The 13,318-nt window shown below is 43.9% G+C and overlaps 1 protein-coding gene across 1 annotated transcript in view; it reads left to right on the plus strand.

The window, feature by feature from the left end:
- Window positions 1–13,318, plus strand: part of ATP6V1C2 (ATPase H+ transporting V1 subunit C2) — a 72,563-nt gene that overhangs the window by 5,320 nt on the left and 53,925 nt on the right. The window lies entirely within an intron of this gene.

A 13,318-nucleotide genomic window follows, 5' to 3' on the forward strand; every position in this document is an offset into this window, starting at 1 on the left:
CTCTCTCTCTCTCTCTCTTTCTTTCTTTCATTCAGGAAATACTGCTGATTAGCTTCACCCTGCAGTGAAGCAGGCAGCCACAGGTCTTTCCCTGATAGGTCTTGTCGTCTCTGAGGACCTATCATCAGGGACACATGTCTCTCCTTTCTTTTGTCCCTTCCTAGGAGGGGCAGAGGGTGGTGGTCAGCTGGATGTCAGGAGCCTCGGCGGGGAGGGGGTCTCCACAGTCACCCTCTTGGAGGCATCTGGTGTGGCAGCACGGTCCCTACAGCTGTCCTCATGGGAGGGTCCCAGTGGGAAGCAGAGGAAGGCTGGCAAGCTGCCCAGCTTGCCTTGGAAGATGGCTCCCAGGATCCCTGAGGCTTCAGGACAAGAGGGAGGACACAGAGTGTTCTGGAAAGAACAGAGAGAGGAGAGCAGGGTGGGGGAAAGTGGGGATGACCAGGAAGTTTGCAGGGTAGGATGGGCTAGTCAAAGAAATGAGGGTCCCCAACAGCCTCTTCAAACCCATGGACACAAGACACAGGGTTCAGGCTCATACCCAGCTGGACCGCGAAGGCTTTGCCTAGAGATTTCACCCCTGGTTTTACTAACACCTCGAAAGCCCCACTCTGTAAGTCAGTATATATGAACTGCTTCACTTTGTCCACAGGTTCTGCAGACTTCCATAAAGCAGAGACTTGTGGGAATTTTGTGCTGCTCTTCCCTGGTCGTGGAGAACCATTGTTCCTTTATAACATTCCCATTCAAAATTCCCTGATCGTGGCGCTCATTTTTCAAATGAACACACCTTAAAAACAATGATGTATTTCAAAAAGATGGCATGTTAGTTCATTCTATTTTATTTCATCTATGTGTCGGTGTGTCACTCCTGCCGAAAAATGCATGGGGAGAGGTCGTGCGTAGCAGTACAAACGTTCACAGGTGCCTCCGGTAGTTCTAAAAGGGATCTGTACAACCTCTTTAAGTGTTGGGCAGGAGCCTCATCTGCACCGTAGGGAACCTCCCACAGTGTTCTCCCAAGGTGCTGGGGCGAAGGGACAAGGATGACAGGATCGGCTACTTCCTCCCCTGTTGTCACCCACGCTCACCCGCCTACAGACTTTCTCCCACTGGCCTGCTGGTCTCCCCAGGAACCCAGGTGAATAACCCATAGCACGAGCCTTCCTGAGGACCCAGTCCATGTGGGACACTGTGTCCAGTCCATTGGCACAGAGATGATTCAGATCAAGAGGACCTGGATCATCCCCAGAGCTGACCACAGTGGGGGTTAGGGCAAGGCCTGTCACTCCAGCCACCTACACAGTGGCTTGATCCTCAAAAATGTTGGCTGTGCAGGGTTTCGATCAAGATAGAGGTCGAGTGTTCAGAGACTGACATTCCTGACCTCTGAAGTTATGGGGCGCAGCCTGGGTCTTAGATTCATAGTTTCGGCAATGTTTATCAGCAGTTTATGAATCAAGGATATGTTATTCACGGCAATGGACAATATATGTTTATCGAATAATTAAATATTTGATTGGTATACTTATTAAATATAATACTTTTCAAGATCATTATGAGAATCCACTTATTAAACAAACATTTCCTGGCAACTTACTTTGTGCCAGGCACTGTGCGGGGTGTTGGTGATGCAGGGAAGAGTGAGTGATTCATGGCCTCTGCTGGCTCACGGCCCAGCCGCGGGGGCAGATGGATGACCAAGGACCACAGCCTCACGCACTGCATGCCGTGAAGAGAGGGATGGGAGATGCTAGGAGGTGTAGAAATCCAAACAAGGACCTGGAAGGGTTTCACAGGCAGGTCATGCTTGAGCAGACTTGTTTGTTTTTAGGCGACTTTTTTAGTACGTGGTATCTGCAGGTGCTTTCCTTTTTTAAGTGGCTTTATTGAAATATAATTCACATACCATATACTTTTCAGTATATTCATAGAGTTGTGCGGTCATCACCACAATTGGTTTACCTTTTCATGACCCCAGAAGCAAATTCCATATCCATTGATAGTCACATTCCATTTTTACCCAACCTCTCCCCCAACTCTAGGCAACTACTAATCTACTTTCTGCCTCAGTGGACTGGCCTAGTCTAGATATTTTATATAAAGGGAATCAAATAATACACGGTCTTTTGTGATGGGCTTCGTTTACCTAGCATCGTGTTTTCAAGGTTTATCCATAGCGAAGCCTGCCTCAGCACCCCATTCCTTGTCACTCTCCAGTAATATTCTACCACATGGACATACCACAAGTTATTTATCTCTTCACCAGCTGATGGACGTTTGGGTTGTTTTCACTTTTTGGCTATTATGAATAATACTGTTATTAACACATGAGTCCATGTTTTTCTGTGGACATTGTTTTCATTTCTTTGTTACGTACCTAGGAGTGGAATCACTGAGCCATCTGGTGACTAGGTAACATTTAAGGAATCGCCCAACTATTTTCCAAAGTGGCTGCACCATTTCATATTCCCCCCAGCAGTGTATGAGGGTTCCAACCCATCTATATCCTTGCCAACACTTGTTTTCTTCCTTCCTTCCTCCCTTCCTTCCTTCTTTCCTTCCTTCCTTCCTTTCTTTCCTTTTCTTTTTTTTTTTTTAAAGATTTTATTTATTTATTTGAGAGAGAGAGAATGAGAGAGAGAGAGCACATGAGAGGGGGGAGGGTCAGAGGGAGAAGCAGACTCCCCGCCGAGCAGGGAGCCTGATGCGGGACTCGATCCAGGGACTCCAGGATCATGACCTGAGCCGAAGGCAGTCGCCCAACCAACTGAGCCACCCAGGCGCCCCCTTTCTTTCCTTTACTTTCTTTCTTTCAAATTTTATTTATTTCTTTTGAAAGAGGGGGGAGGGGCAAGTGGAGAGGGAGAGAGAAAAATCTCAAGCAGGGTCCATGCTCAGTGCAGAGCCCGACGCAGGGCTCGATCTCTAGACCCTGAGATTATGACCTGAGCTGAAATCAAGAGTCAGATGCTTAACCAACTGAGCAACCCAGGCACTCCATTGTTTTCTTTCTTTAAAAAAAAAAAAAAAAAAAAGCCATCTTAGTGTGTATGAAGTGGTATCTCATAGTGATTTTTTTAATTTCTCTAATGATGGATGATATTGAGTACCTTTTCATATGCTTACTGGCCTTCTATGTATCGTCTTTGGAGACTGCCTATTCAGATCCATTGCCCATTTTTAACTGGGTTGCCTTTTCATGATTGAGTTCATGAGAGTTCTTTATAAATTCTAGATACAAGTTCCTCATCGGGCATATGATCTGCAAATATTTTCTGTCATTCTTCTGTGGGTTGTCTTTCCATTTTCTAATAATGTCCTTTTGAAGCACAGAAGTTATTTATTTTTTATTTTTGTTTTTATTCAATTTCTTTTTCTTTTGTTACTTGTGATCTTGGTGTCATACCTAAGAAAGTTTTTCTTAACCCAAGATCACAAAGATTTACTGCTGTTTTCCTCTAAAGATTTTATAGCTTCAGTTCATTCATTTAGGTCTGTGATCCATTTTGACTTAATTTTTATAGATGCTGATGGGAGCTTGTGGAGGTTCTCTTTTGACTGTTTTCTTTTTCTCAGGGAGTTACCAAAGTTCTCTGCTGAGGTCAGAGGTGGGAGAAGAGAAACTGAACATACAAGGAGAGAGGAGAGTTTGAAATAGTTGTCCGGAAGGTTGGGAGACAAAATGGATTAGGGAAATATAGTACATTGCCAGACAGTATCAAGGGCACAATGTATGGTCCTGGTCATGAATGTCAAGGGAAACTGTAGGGGAATGGGGAGCCAAGAAATCTGTACAAACAAGCCTACTTAAACTAACCTTTATCTTCCTACTTACTTCTTTTTTTTTTTTTAAAGATTTTTATTTATTTATTTATTTATTTGAGACAGAGAGAATGAGAGAGAGAGAGCACATGAGAGGGGGGAGGGTCAGAGGGAGAAGCAGACTCCCCGCCGAGCAGGGAGCCCGATGTGGGACTCGATCCCGGGACTCCAGGATCATGACCTGAGCCGAAGGCAGTCGCCTAACCAACTGAGCCACCCAGGCGCCCTCTTCCTACTTACTTCTTCACCACCTACTACACCTAGTCCAAACCCCTTTGTCCGATCAATTCACAAATTGATTATTCTTCTGCCTAAGAGAATAAAACCTTCCTGCTCTGGTCTGGTCTTCCGGTCTTCATTGTCTTGTGAAGGCTCCTATGTACATGTAAAAATCTAATAAAAATTCTGTGCTTTTCTCCCATTAATCTGTCCTATGCCAATTTAATTCTTAGGTCCAGCCAGAGATCCAAATAGGGTGGAGGAGAATTTTTCCTCCCCCACAGTTTCACTTGACATCTATGACCAGTGGCGTATATCTCGGCGTGACATATTCTCTGTTTCCTCCAAGACCAATCAGTGTGGTCCTGTGTTTTCCTCCAGCTACTTACAGCTGGCTGCATGAGGCAGACACAGTGCAGGCCTAGAGGTGGATTTTCCCAGGGTTGGATTTTTTTTGGCCATCAAGTAAACAAAGCAAGTAAGGGTCAAGAGAGCTGAGAGGGTGGGCAAGAGAGTAGATACAATATGGACCGGAAAGTTTAAGGAAGGAAGTGCAGGCATGACAGGATGACGGACAATGATAGGACCGATGGATTTTGGTCCCAGGGGGATGGACAGGTAGGGTACTAGGAAAATAAGGGGGTGTTGTTGGGGGAAAAATAATCCACCTGGTAACTAAGGTAGCCATCTGTGTTGGCTAACTGCCTTTATCCAAAGAAAGAAAAAAAAGAAACTTTTCATATTTCTATGACAAGCAGTAACAGGAAGGTTTGGTCCTTGATGTTTACATTTCAAAGAAGTGGCTCCCGAGGCCTTAAGGAAGACCTCTCTGGGTTGCACTGTTGGCCAGAGGCTTCTGTAGCTTTAAAAAAAGATTTATATACATGTCAAAAGGAGAGGTAGGGTTTACAAACATACTTTTCTCCAGCAAATTCTCTATTAAAGGGAAAGGGAGGCAGGGAAGGTCTCGTTCTCTTTGGGCAATAGAGGAAGATCAGTCCCTTTATCTTTGGATTTGACAGTGGTCAGAGAGCAGACTCAGGGTATTGAGACCAGTGAGGGGTCCCAGTCGGTGGTAATGATAAAGGCTAAGACCGCAGGAATAAAAGGCAGATGGGCACCATCCCTGAAGGAGAAGGGTTCAAAAAAGTAAGAGACCAGGGTGTGGCCAGAATCATTTCAGTATATGGTGCCATCACCAAGCATTAAGAGAAAGAATGAGGAACTAATCTCTTTGAGGAATAAGAGGGAGTGCTTTGGGGGTCTGTAGAGCGCCATACTAAGCGGAAGTGGGTAGTATGTCTAAGCTGCACTGGCCAATATGGCAGCCACCCTCCATGTGTGACTATTCAAATTTAAATTAATACAAATTAAATGAAATGTAGAATTCCACTCCTTAGGGTCACCAGCCACAAGTGCCCCATAGACACAAGTCTAGAGGCTGCCACATAGGGAAGGCAGCACAGTTAGAAAATGTTTCCTTTCCGCTGGACGCAAAGAAGTTCCATCAGATGAGACAGGCGGAGATTCAAAGCTAGGGAGAGGCGTGAGGGCGGTTGGAGGAAGAAGAACCTGAAAGTGGCAAGAAGGAGCGAGGAGGGTACTTCCCACGGGAGACCTAGTGCTAGTAGGTATGGAGGCAAAAACAGCCTCAACTTGAGAGAGGGCTCTGAGGAAAATCGTGGCCTCAGGGAAAGCCAGGTTGAGGTCAGCACAAAAAGATGAGGGAGACTGAAAGAAGTTGGAACACCAGGGGTTTGCCGATGAGGGTTGTGAGTTACAGAGAGCACAGGTACTGGGGCTGAGGGCTTGAGGAGGGATAGGAAGATGGACAGAAGAAGGGGTGAGATGGAAACGGTGATGGCGGGGGGAAGGGGGGGCTGTGGCTTCCTGTGGTGACTGAGTGAACAGGGATAGAGGTATAGTGACCTCAAGGCCAAGAGTGGGGCCAGGCTGTGAGTGGAGGTGGGAAACAGGACCTCTCGCCTCACTTCCACTTCCTGCAGGGAGATTTTCTTTTCGTTTTAATATAATTTCAAAATGACAGAAAAGTAGCAAGAATAGCACAAGGAATTTCCATAGATATAGATATATGATGAGACTATATAAAAAGAGATACATATATCTATATATGTAATGTATACATTATTATTATTTTGAACAGTTCAAGAGTAAGTAAGTAAGAAGACATTATGTCCCTTTACCGTGCCCTATTCCAGTTCTGGAACTACCCATTTCTCCCTGGTTCCCTGGTTCCTTTTAGTGGATAACGGTATTTAGAAATCAAGATCTGGACTATTGATGCTCTCAGTGCTACTGGTAAATCATCGCTTCTAGGCTCTCTCAATGAACAGAGGTAAGAAAGTATCTGTCTGTCTAGCTATCCATCCATCCATCCATCCATCCATCCATCCATCCACCCATCCACACATCCACCTTAAAATCTACGAGCTCATTACTGACACCTCCAGTCCCAATCCAGCAACATAGGGTTTGTTCTAGTTTTCTCCTTTTCCATATTTGTAACTTGTTTCCTCTATGTGAGAAATGGGGCTTTAGAGTTTATTTTAAGAGCAATGGGAAATGATTGGAGGTTTTTGAGCAGAGGCATGATGTGATCTGATATGTGTTAGAAACCACAACCCTGGGTGATAGAGAGATGTGTTAGTTTCCTAGGGCTAATTTAGCAAAGTGCCGCAAACTGGGTGGGTTAACAACAGAGATCTGTTCTCTCAAGTTCTGAAGCCTAGAAGCTCCAAGTCAAGGTGTCAGCGGGGCAATGTTCCTTCTGAAGTCTCTAGGGAGGACCTTTCCTTGCTTCTCCTTGCTTTCTGGTGCCCCCAAAATCCTCGGTCCTCCTTGGCTTGTACCACTCCAACCTCTGCCTTTGCCTTACCTGATCTTCTTCCCTCTGTGTCTCTGTTTCCTTTCCTCTTCTTATAGGACCCTGGTCATTGGATTTAGAGTCAACCCTACATCCAATATGATTTCATTTTGATATCCTTCACTAGTAACATCTGCAAAGACCCTTTTTCCAAATAAGATCCATTCTGAGGTTCTGAGTGTACATGAATTTGGGAGGGGAGCACAATTCAACCACTACAGGAAATGGGAGCAAAAGTGATGATAGTCCAGAACTGGGAAATGACAAGAAGAAAAGTGGGCAAGTTTAAGAGGCACTCTGGAGGGAGAAACTGTAGGGCACACTTGGGACTGGCTATTAGGAAGCTACTAGGAGGAATGGTTGAAGAACAGAACACCTGGAAACATTCCACCTCATGTTTTTAAATGATTGTAATAAAGCTAGGAAAGCCTTTTAAATGATTATAATAAAGCTAGGAAAGCAAATAACAAATAGTTGCTTAACTTAACAACCTTTGAATGTTTGCTGTATGCCAGGCCTGTTCCAGGTTCCTCAGAGAGGTGAAAGACAAAAAAATAAAATAAAATAGAATAAAATAAGTCAAATCAGGAAAAGGTAATTCAGGGCACTTACAATTTAACTATAAAGAGACAAATAAATAATCATTATATAAGGCTGAATAATAAAAGCAAGACTGTAGCTGATGAAGAGTTCTCTAATTGCCTTAAATACTTGGCCTCTTAGAATAAAGTGTTGATCATGCTCTGCCTGTGCAGGAACAGAGGACGGGAATATTCAGATGTACAAATGAATATTAAGACAAGGTAAAAGAAACAGATCAAGAAGGCAGCCTCTCCTTGACTATTTGAGCTTAAGAGTTGGGAAAGGCAGGGATAGTGGGAGATGGTAGATTTCAGAGCTTGGAACAGGAGATGGGACGTGTAGAGACATTATTGCACTTTAGTGGTTGGCATCAGATGGTGGTCTAGATGGCTGTCAATTTTACTATCGTGCAGTATTTTTCTTGAGTTTAAAAATAAATTATTATGGGCACTTGGGTGGCTCAGTCACTTAAGCATCTGACTCTTGGTTTTGGCTCAGGTCCTGATCTCAGGGTCATGAGATTGAGCCCCGCGTCAGGCTCCACCATCAGCGAGGAGTCTGCCTGAGATCCTCCCTCTCCCTCTGCCCCTCCCCACACATGCGTGCGCACACATGCTGTCTCTCTGTCTCTAAATAAATAAATAAATAAATAAATACATAAATAAAATCTTTTAAAGATTTTTTTTTTATTTATTTGAGAGAGACAATGAGATAGAGCATGAGAGGGGGGAGAGTCAAAGGGAGAAGCAGACCCCCTGCCGAGCAGGGAGCCCGATGCGGGACTCGATCCCGGGACTCCAGGATCATGACCTGAGCCGAAGGCAGTCGCTTAACCAACTGAGCCACCCAGGCGCCCTAAATAAAATCTTTTAAAAAATGACTTGTTTATGATTAAAAAGTTGAAAATACAAAGATCAAAGGGAAAGACACACCTATCATCCCATTTTCCAGCAATAACTTCTTCTAACATCTTAATTTATTTCCTTTTAAGGTGGATATTGATGCATGTATTGTGTTTGTTGCATTTACATATTATTTCTTACAAAGTTGGAATCTTAACGATGTCACTATTCCTCTAAAACATTTTCTTTTTTTTTTTTTTTTAAGATTTTATTTATTTGTCAGAGAGAGAGAGAACACAAGCAGGGGGAGCGGCAGGCAAAGGGAGAAGCAGGCACCCCACCAGACGCGGGACTCAATCCCAGACCCTGGGATCATGACCTGAGTCGGAGGCAGACGCTTAACCAACTGAGCCACCCAGGTGTCCCCCCTCTAAAACATTTTCAATGGCAGCATGATTATACCATTATTAATTTGCCCAACCCCCCTTTGTTGGGCATGTACCGTGTCTCCAATTTTCAGTCTCGTAAATATAATTAAATGACTGTGGATGTCACTCATGCTTAACATACAGAGCCACTATTCACACACAGAGGTCTATCTTCATGACCTTGTCAAACCATTTAAAATTTCTACAACAGAATCGATTTAAGCAGAGCAAAAAAATTCTCACTCAGCTTCCCCTGATTCTCCAAGCAGTCTTGGGCATTTAAACTCCTTGCTTTAGGTGATCCAAAAAAATATTGCCTGAGCATCTACTCAGCACCAAGAACGTGACAGTGAGTGAGGCAGAAGCCTCTGATCTAGAGTAAAAAGACGAGCACGCTGGGAACGGGCACATTTGGACATTTGCACACATCTTCTCTTTCCGTTTTTGTTTTTGTTTTTTTTTAAGATTTTATTTATTTGAGAGAGAGAGAGACAGAGAGGGAGCATGAGCTGGGAGGAGAAGCAGATGGAGAGGGAGAAGCAGATTCCGCCCTGAGCAGGGAGCCCAATGTGGGACTCGATCCCAGAACCCCGGGATCATGACCTGAGGGGAAGGCAGATGCTTAACCGACTGAGCCACCCAGGTGCTCCTCTCTTAGGAAGTCCCCATTTTATAGACAAGGAAAGTGGAGTACAAGGAGATTGGGTCCATGGCAAGTTAATAAACACCAGAAACGGGACGTGAGGTCAGATCTTCTTAGTTCCAAAGCCAGAACCCAAAGAAAGCCCTGCGCGGCTCATCGCTATAGCGTCTCCCTGAAGCACTTGTTGTGCTCTCCTTTCTCCAAGGCTAACTACATCAAAGACATGTTTGAAGTGACTGAAGCATGAGTGACAAATGAGCCACGTGTTGACAACAGGGCAGAATCAGTGTCTTGCAGAAGAACCCTGTGAGGGGAAAAAGGCACCTGGAAAGGAGAGGCAAAGGAAGGAAAAGAAGCAAAGAGTATCTAAGGGAGCTAATACTCATAGCACACCTTGACCAAGTACTTAATATGGGCCGGTCATTGTGCCATATCATGGAATCCCTGGAAAAACCTTAGAAGACAGGTACGTTCTACACCCTGTTTTATCGCCCACCAAAGTCAAGTCACTTGTCCAAGTTCACTCAGCTAATGAATGGAAGAGCCAGGAAGGGAATCATGGATGGAGTGCTAGTAACTCTTTCTTTGGAGATCTGGTTGAGCAATATGCACTCAGAAGTAGAAGAAGGAAGTTCAAGTTCCAGGTCTACCATTAACTGTGTTCCTGCTCAGATCACTTAATCTCCTTGGTCCTGTTTCTTCATCTGTGAAACAAGGATCATAGCATTCTTGAACGCTTACACCTCATTTTTATGCATGTCTCACATCCTGCTCCGGGGTTTGTATTCATACCTTACTGAGTTAGGACTTCTTAAAATTCTGTTCACCACACTTGCTTTTCTCTATCACTAGATTGAAAATTGGTTTATTTTTGCGTTCCCCCCACTGCCTTGCAGATACTGAAAAAAACAACAATCACCCCTTAAATGAGCATTCTCCTTAACTCTGTACACTTGAGCAAATAAATCATGAGAATTCACGGCCTTTGGTTTGTCCAACCAAAGAGTGAAAGACATCATGATGGCTGTCCTTAAATCACAAGGGTATTGGCTGAATGGGAAGACGCAGATCAAAATACTCTGGGCCCATGGAGAAGGATGCTGGGCGTCACTGAGGCATTATTATAAGGGCCACGGTTAAGGTGTGAAACCCCACAGAACATCTCAGAAAAGAGAGGGAGCAGGAAGTAAAGGGAACATTTACGAGCACACCACAGCTTCCAAGCACTGTCTTTGGTGCCTCCAATGCTATTCTCTCTCACCTGCAGGACAAGCCTGAAAGATGTGCATAATTGTTCCCCTGTTTTCAGAGGGGAAACCCACAGCTCAGTAAGGCTAAGTGGCTCATCCAATTGCCTGATACCAAAGCTACTCTGTTTCTCCAACACCCTACTGACTCAGCTGATAACTCCACTTATATTTATCTCCACCAGAGAGCTGTCCTTATTGAGAAACTTCCCTGGGTTCTTCTTGGAAAAGCCTAGAAAAATCCACCTGAGCCACCTGCAGACGGAATTATGTGTCTGCGTTAATTGTAAGGAGTATCCTCTGAAGTATCCTACTTCTCTCCACGAAGTAACAAAGAGATCCAAAGGGCATCATCTGGGAGAGGCTGGAGAAGAGCAGACCAAGTAGGCCAGCCTGGTCCTTCTAGTTCCCAAACTTGACGGGACTGTTCCGTCTTGCATAGACTTCAGCTGGCTCAATACATAACCAGTGCCAACTGCAGAAACATTTCTGGACTAGGTAGCCAAAGCCAAATTCATAATAACCTGGAGATGATTCCAAGCTGATAGCCTTTCCTCCCTTGCCTTTATTCCCAGGAAGAGATCGTGTTCTTTATAACCTGGGTTCTTTCAGGGTGTGTCTATGAAGCACTTTCCATAACCTACGGGTATTTTCAAAGTAGTGGTCAAGGCGCATAAACTTGAAGTCACTTAGGTGGAGATTTCAGAGACTTTGGGAGTGTGGGGACAGTTGGAGGAACTGAACACGGGTTGTTAAATGCTGCTTCAGGCTGATATATGAAAAGGAACCGCTTTCCCTATAGAGTGGGAATGCTGTTCTGTATTCTCCAGATATATCAAGGGAAGAGGCTCCATGACTTTTGGTGAATATCTCCTTATTTCTCTGTGTTAAAGGTGATTGATTATAGGGAAACTTGACAGAATAACACAAGTCCGTTCAAAACTGATGAGTACAGATGTTGCCTTTGAAAACTGCAAATCGAAAGAACCTTGGGGCAAGACAGTGCTGTTTTCATCTCTCTCCCTCCCTCCCTCTCTCTGTTTTTTTTTTTTTTTCCTTTTATTTAAGATGTAAGTTGTCCAACAAGATTTCTTTATTTGACTTTGAAATCAAATATACCTGACTCCAGTTCCGAGCTGGGTAAATTGCTGATGACATTGGATTATCCTTCACTGATAAAATAGGCTTGATAATTTTTTGATCTTTAAAGAACAGTCAACAGAAGGATGCCAAACCTTATGAATAGTATCTAATCTCAATCCTGCCCCAAAGTCTAAGTCTGTATATATGAATATGCATTAAAAAGTAACAAAGAGAGATGTTAACATGGTTATTTCAGACTGTTGGAAATACAGGTGATTTTTTGACTTTCTTCTTTATACTATTCTATGTTTTCCAAATCTTCTATAAGCAGCACAGAATTACCTTTATAAGCAGAAAAAAGTTAGTTGAAACAAGCCAAGCGATCACAAATTCCAATGTGTAACAAGAAGCCCAAGATGTACCATAATCAGAAAGATTTTAGATTTTGAGTAGGAAGATTTTAAGTAAGACAAGGAACACGGTAGGTCCTCAATAACTTTTTAATCGGATGTCCAGATGTTATTTTGTGTCCAACTCTTATTTCATGAAACGAGCTTATTAGAGGAAGCCATATTTATAGAGAGAACGGTGCCATCAGCAAAGTCGGGAATACTTCTAAATGTGTTGCCCAACGTCTGAGAAGCCAGGGTGATGGTTTGGAATATTGAAGAAAAACATTGACTGAAATAGAAAGCACACATTCTCCCACGGGCTGGCTGGGAGCAGGGCAAAGGACCCTTGGATCCCAGGCCTAAGTCCCCCCTCATGGCTCTGCCATTAACCAGTGACATGACACCCAGCAATTCATGTAACTTCTGGAACATCCCTCCCCTTGTTTGTAAATGAGTTTGTGCCCAGCTCTATGATTCCGTTTGGCCTAGCTGGAAAAAAATGACATTACTGGGTCAGGTACAAGATTGAAGACCCCGGATTCAAGGTCCAACCAGGCCACTCCTTCGCTGGAATTACCATTTTTACCTCCCTGTACACACCGAGTTTCCTTATCCCTTGGTTTCAGGTGTCCTCCCTCAGGAAGATGTTGCAAGGACTGACTAATGCCCACGAGTGTCCCAATAATGATGATGCACCATGCAGGTGCTGGGAGTTCCAAACTGCTAATTCCGAACCCACAATAGGATTGCAGTGTGACATGTTGTGACCTTTACAAGCCACCATTCTGTGCTGCATCTGAGCCTTCTCATCCCAGCATCTGTTGTTCCACCTTACCATTCTTTGCAAATTCCGAAAGCATTCCCAGCAATTAGGCTGATGGTCTGAGTAGTTTTATCTAGTAAGGGGGAGCTCATTTCTTAAGGAATTCTTCAATACCCCCCACCAAAGATAATTCTGAGATTTTTATCTTTCCCAGAAACCACTGAAAACATTGTCCACAGGGAAGGATACACTCACGTTTCCTCCTCTTACTCCAGAGAAAATGAATTCTCAGAGTTTTTGTGTTTTAACATTCCCAGGTTAATTTCTGGGGTTTCCCTCTCTCTCTTTTTTTTTTTTTTCCAAGCAGCAGGGATCATGAACCCACATCGCGGTAGTGAGACACTACATTT

The sequence above is a fragment of the Mirounga leonina genome, unplaced genomic scaffold (assembly GCF_011800145.1).
Source record: "Mirounga leonina isolate KUSES-001 unplaced genomic scaffold, KU_Mleo_1.0 Mir_125, whole genome shotgun sequence".
Taxonomy (NCBI): domain Eukaryota; kingdom Metazoa; phylum Chordata; class Mammalia; order Carnivora; family Phocidae; genus Mirounga; species Mirounga leonina.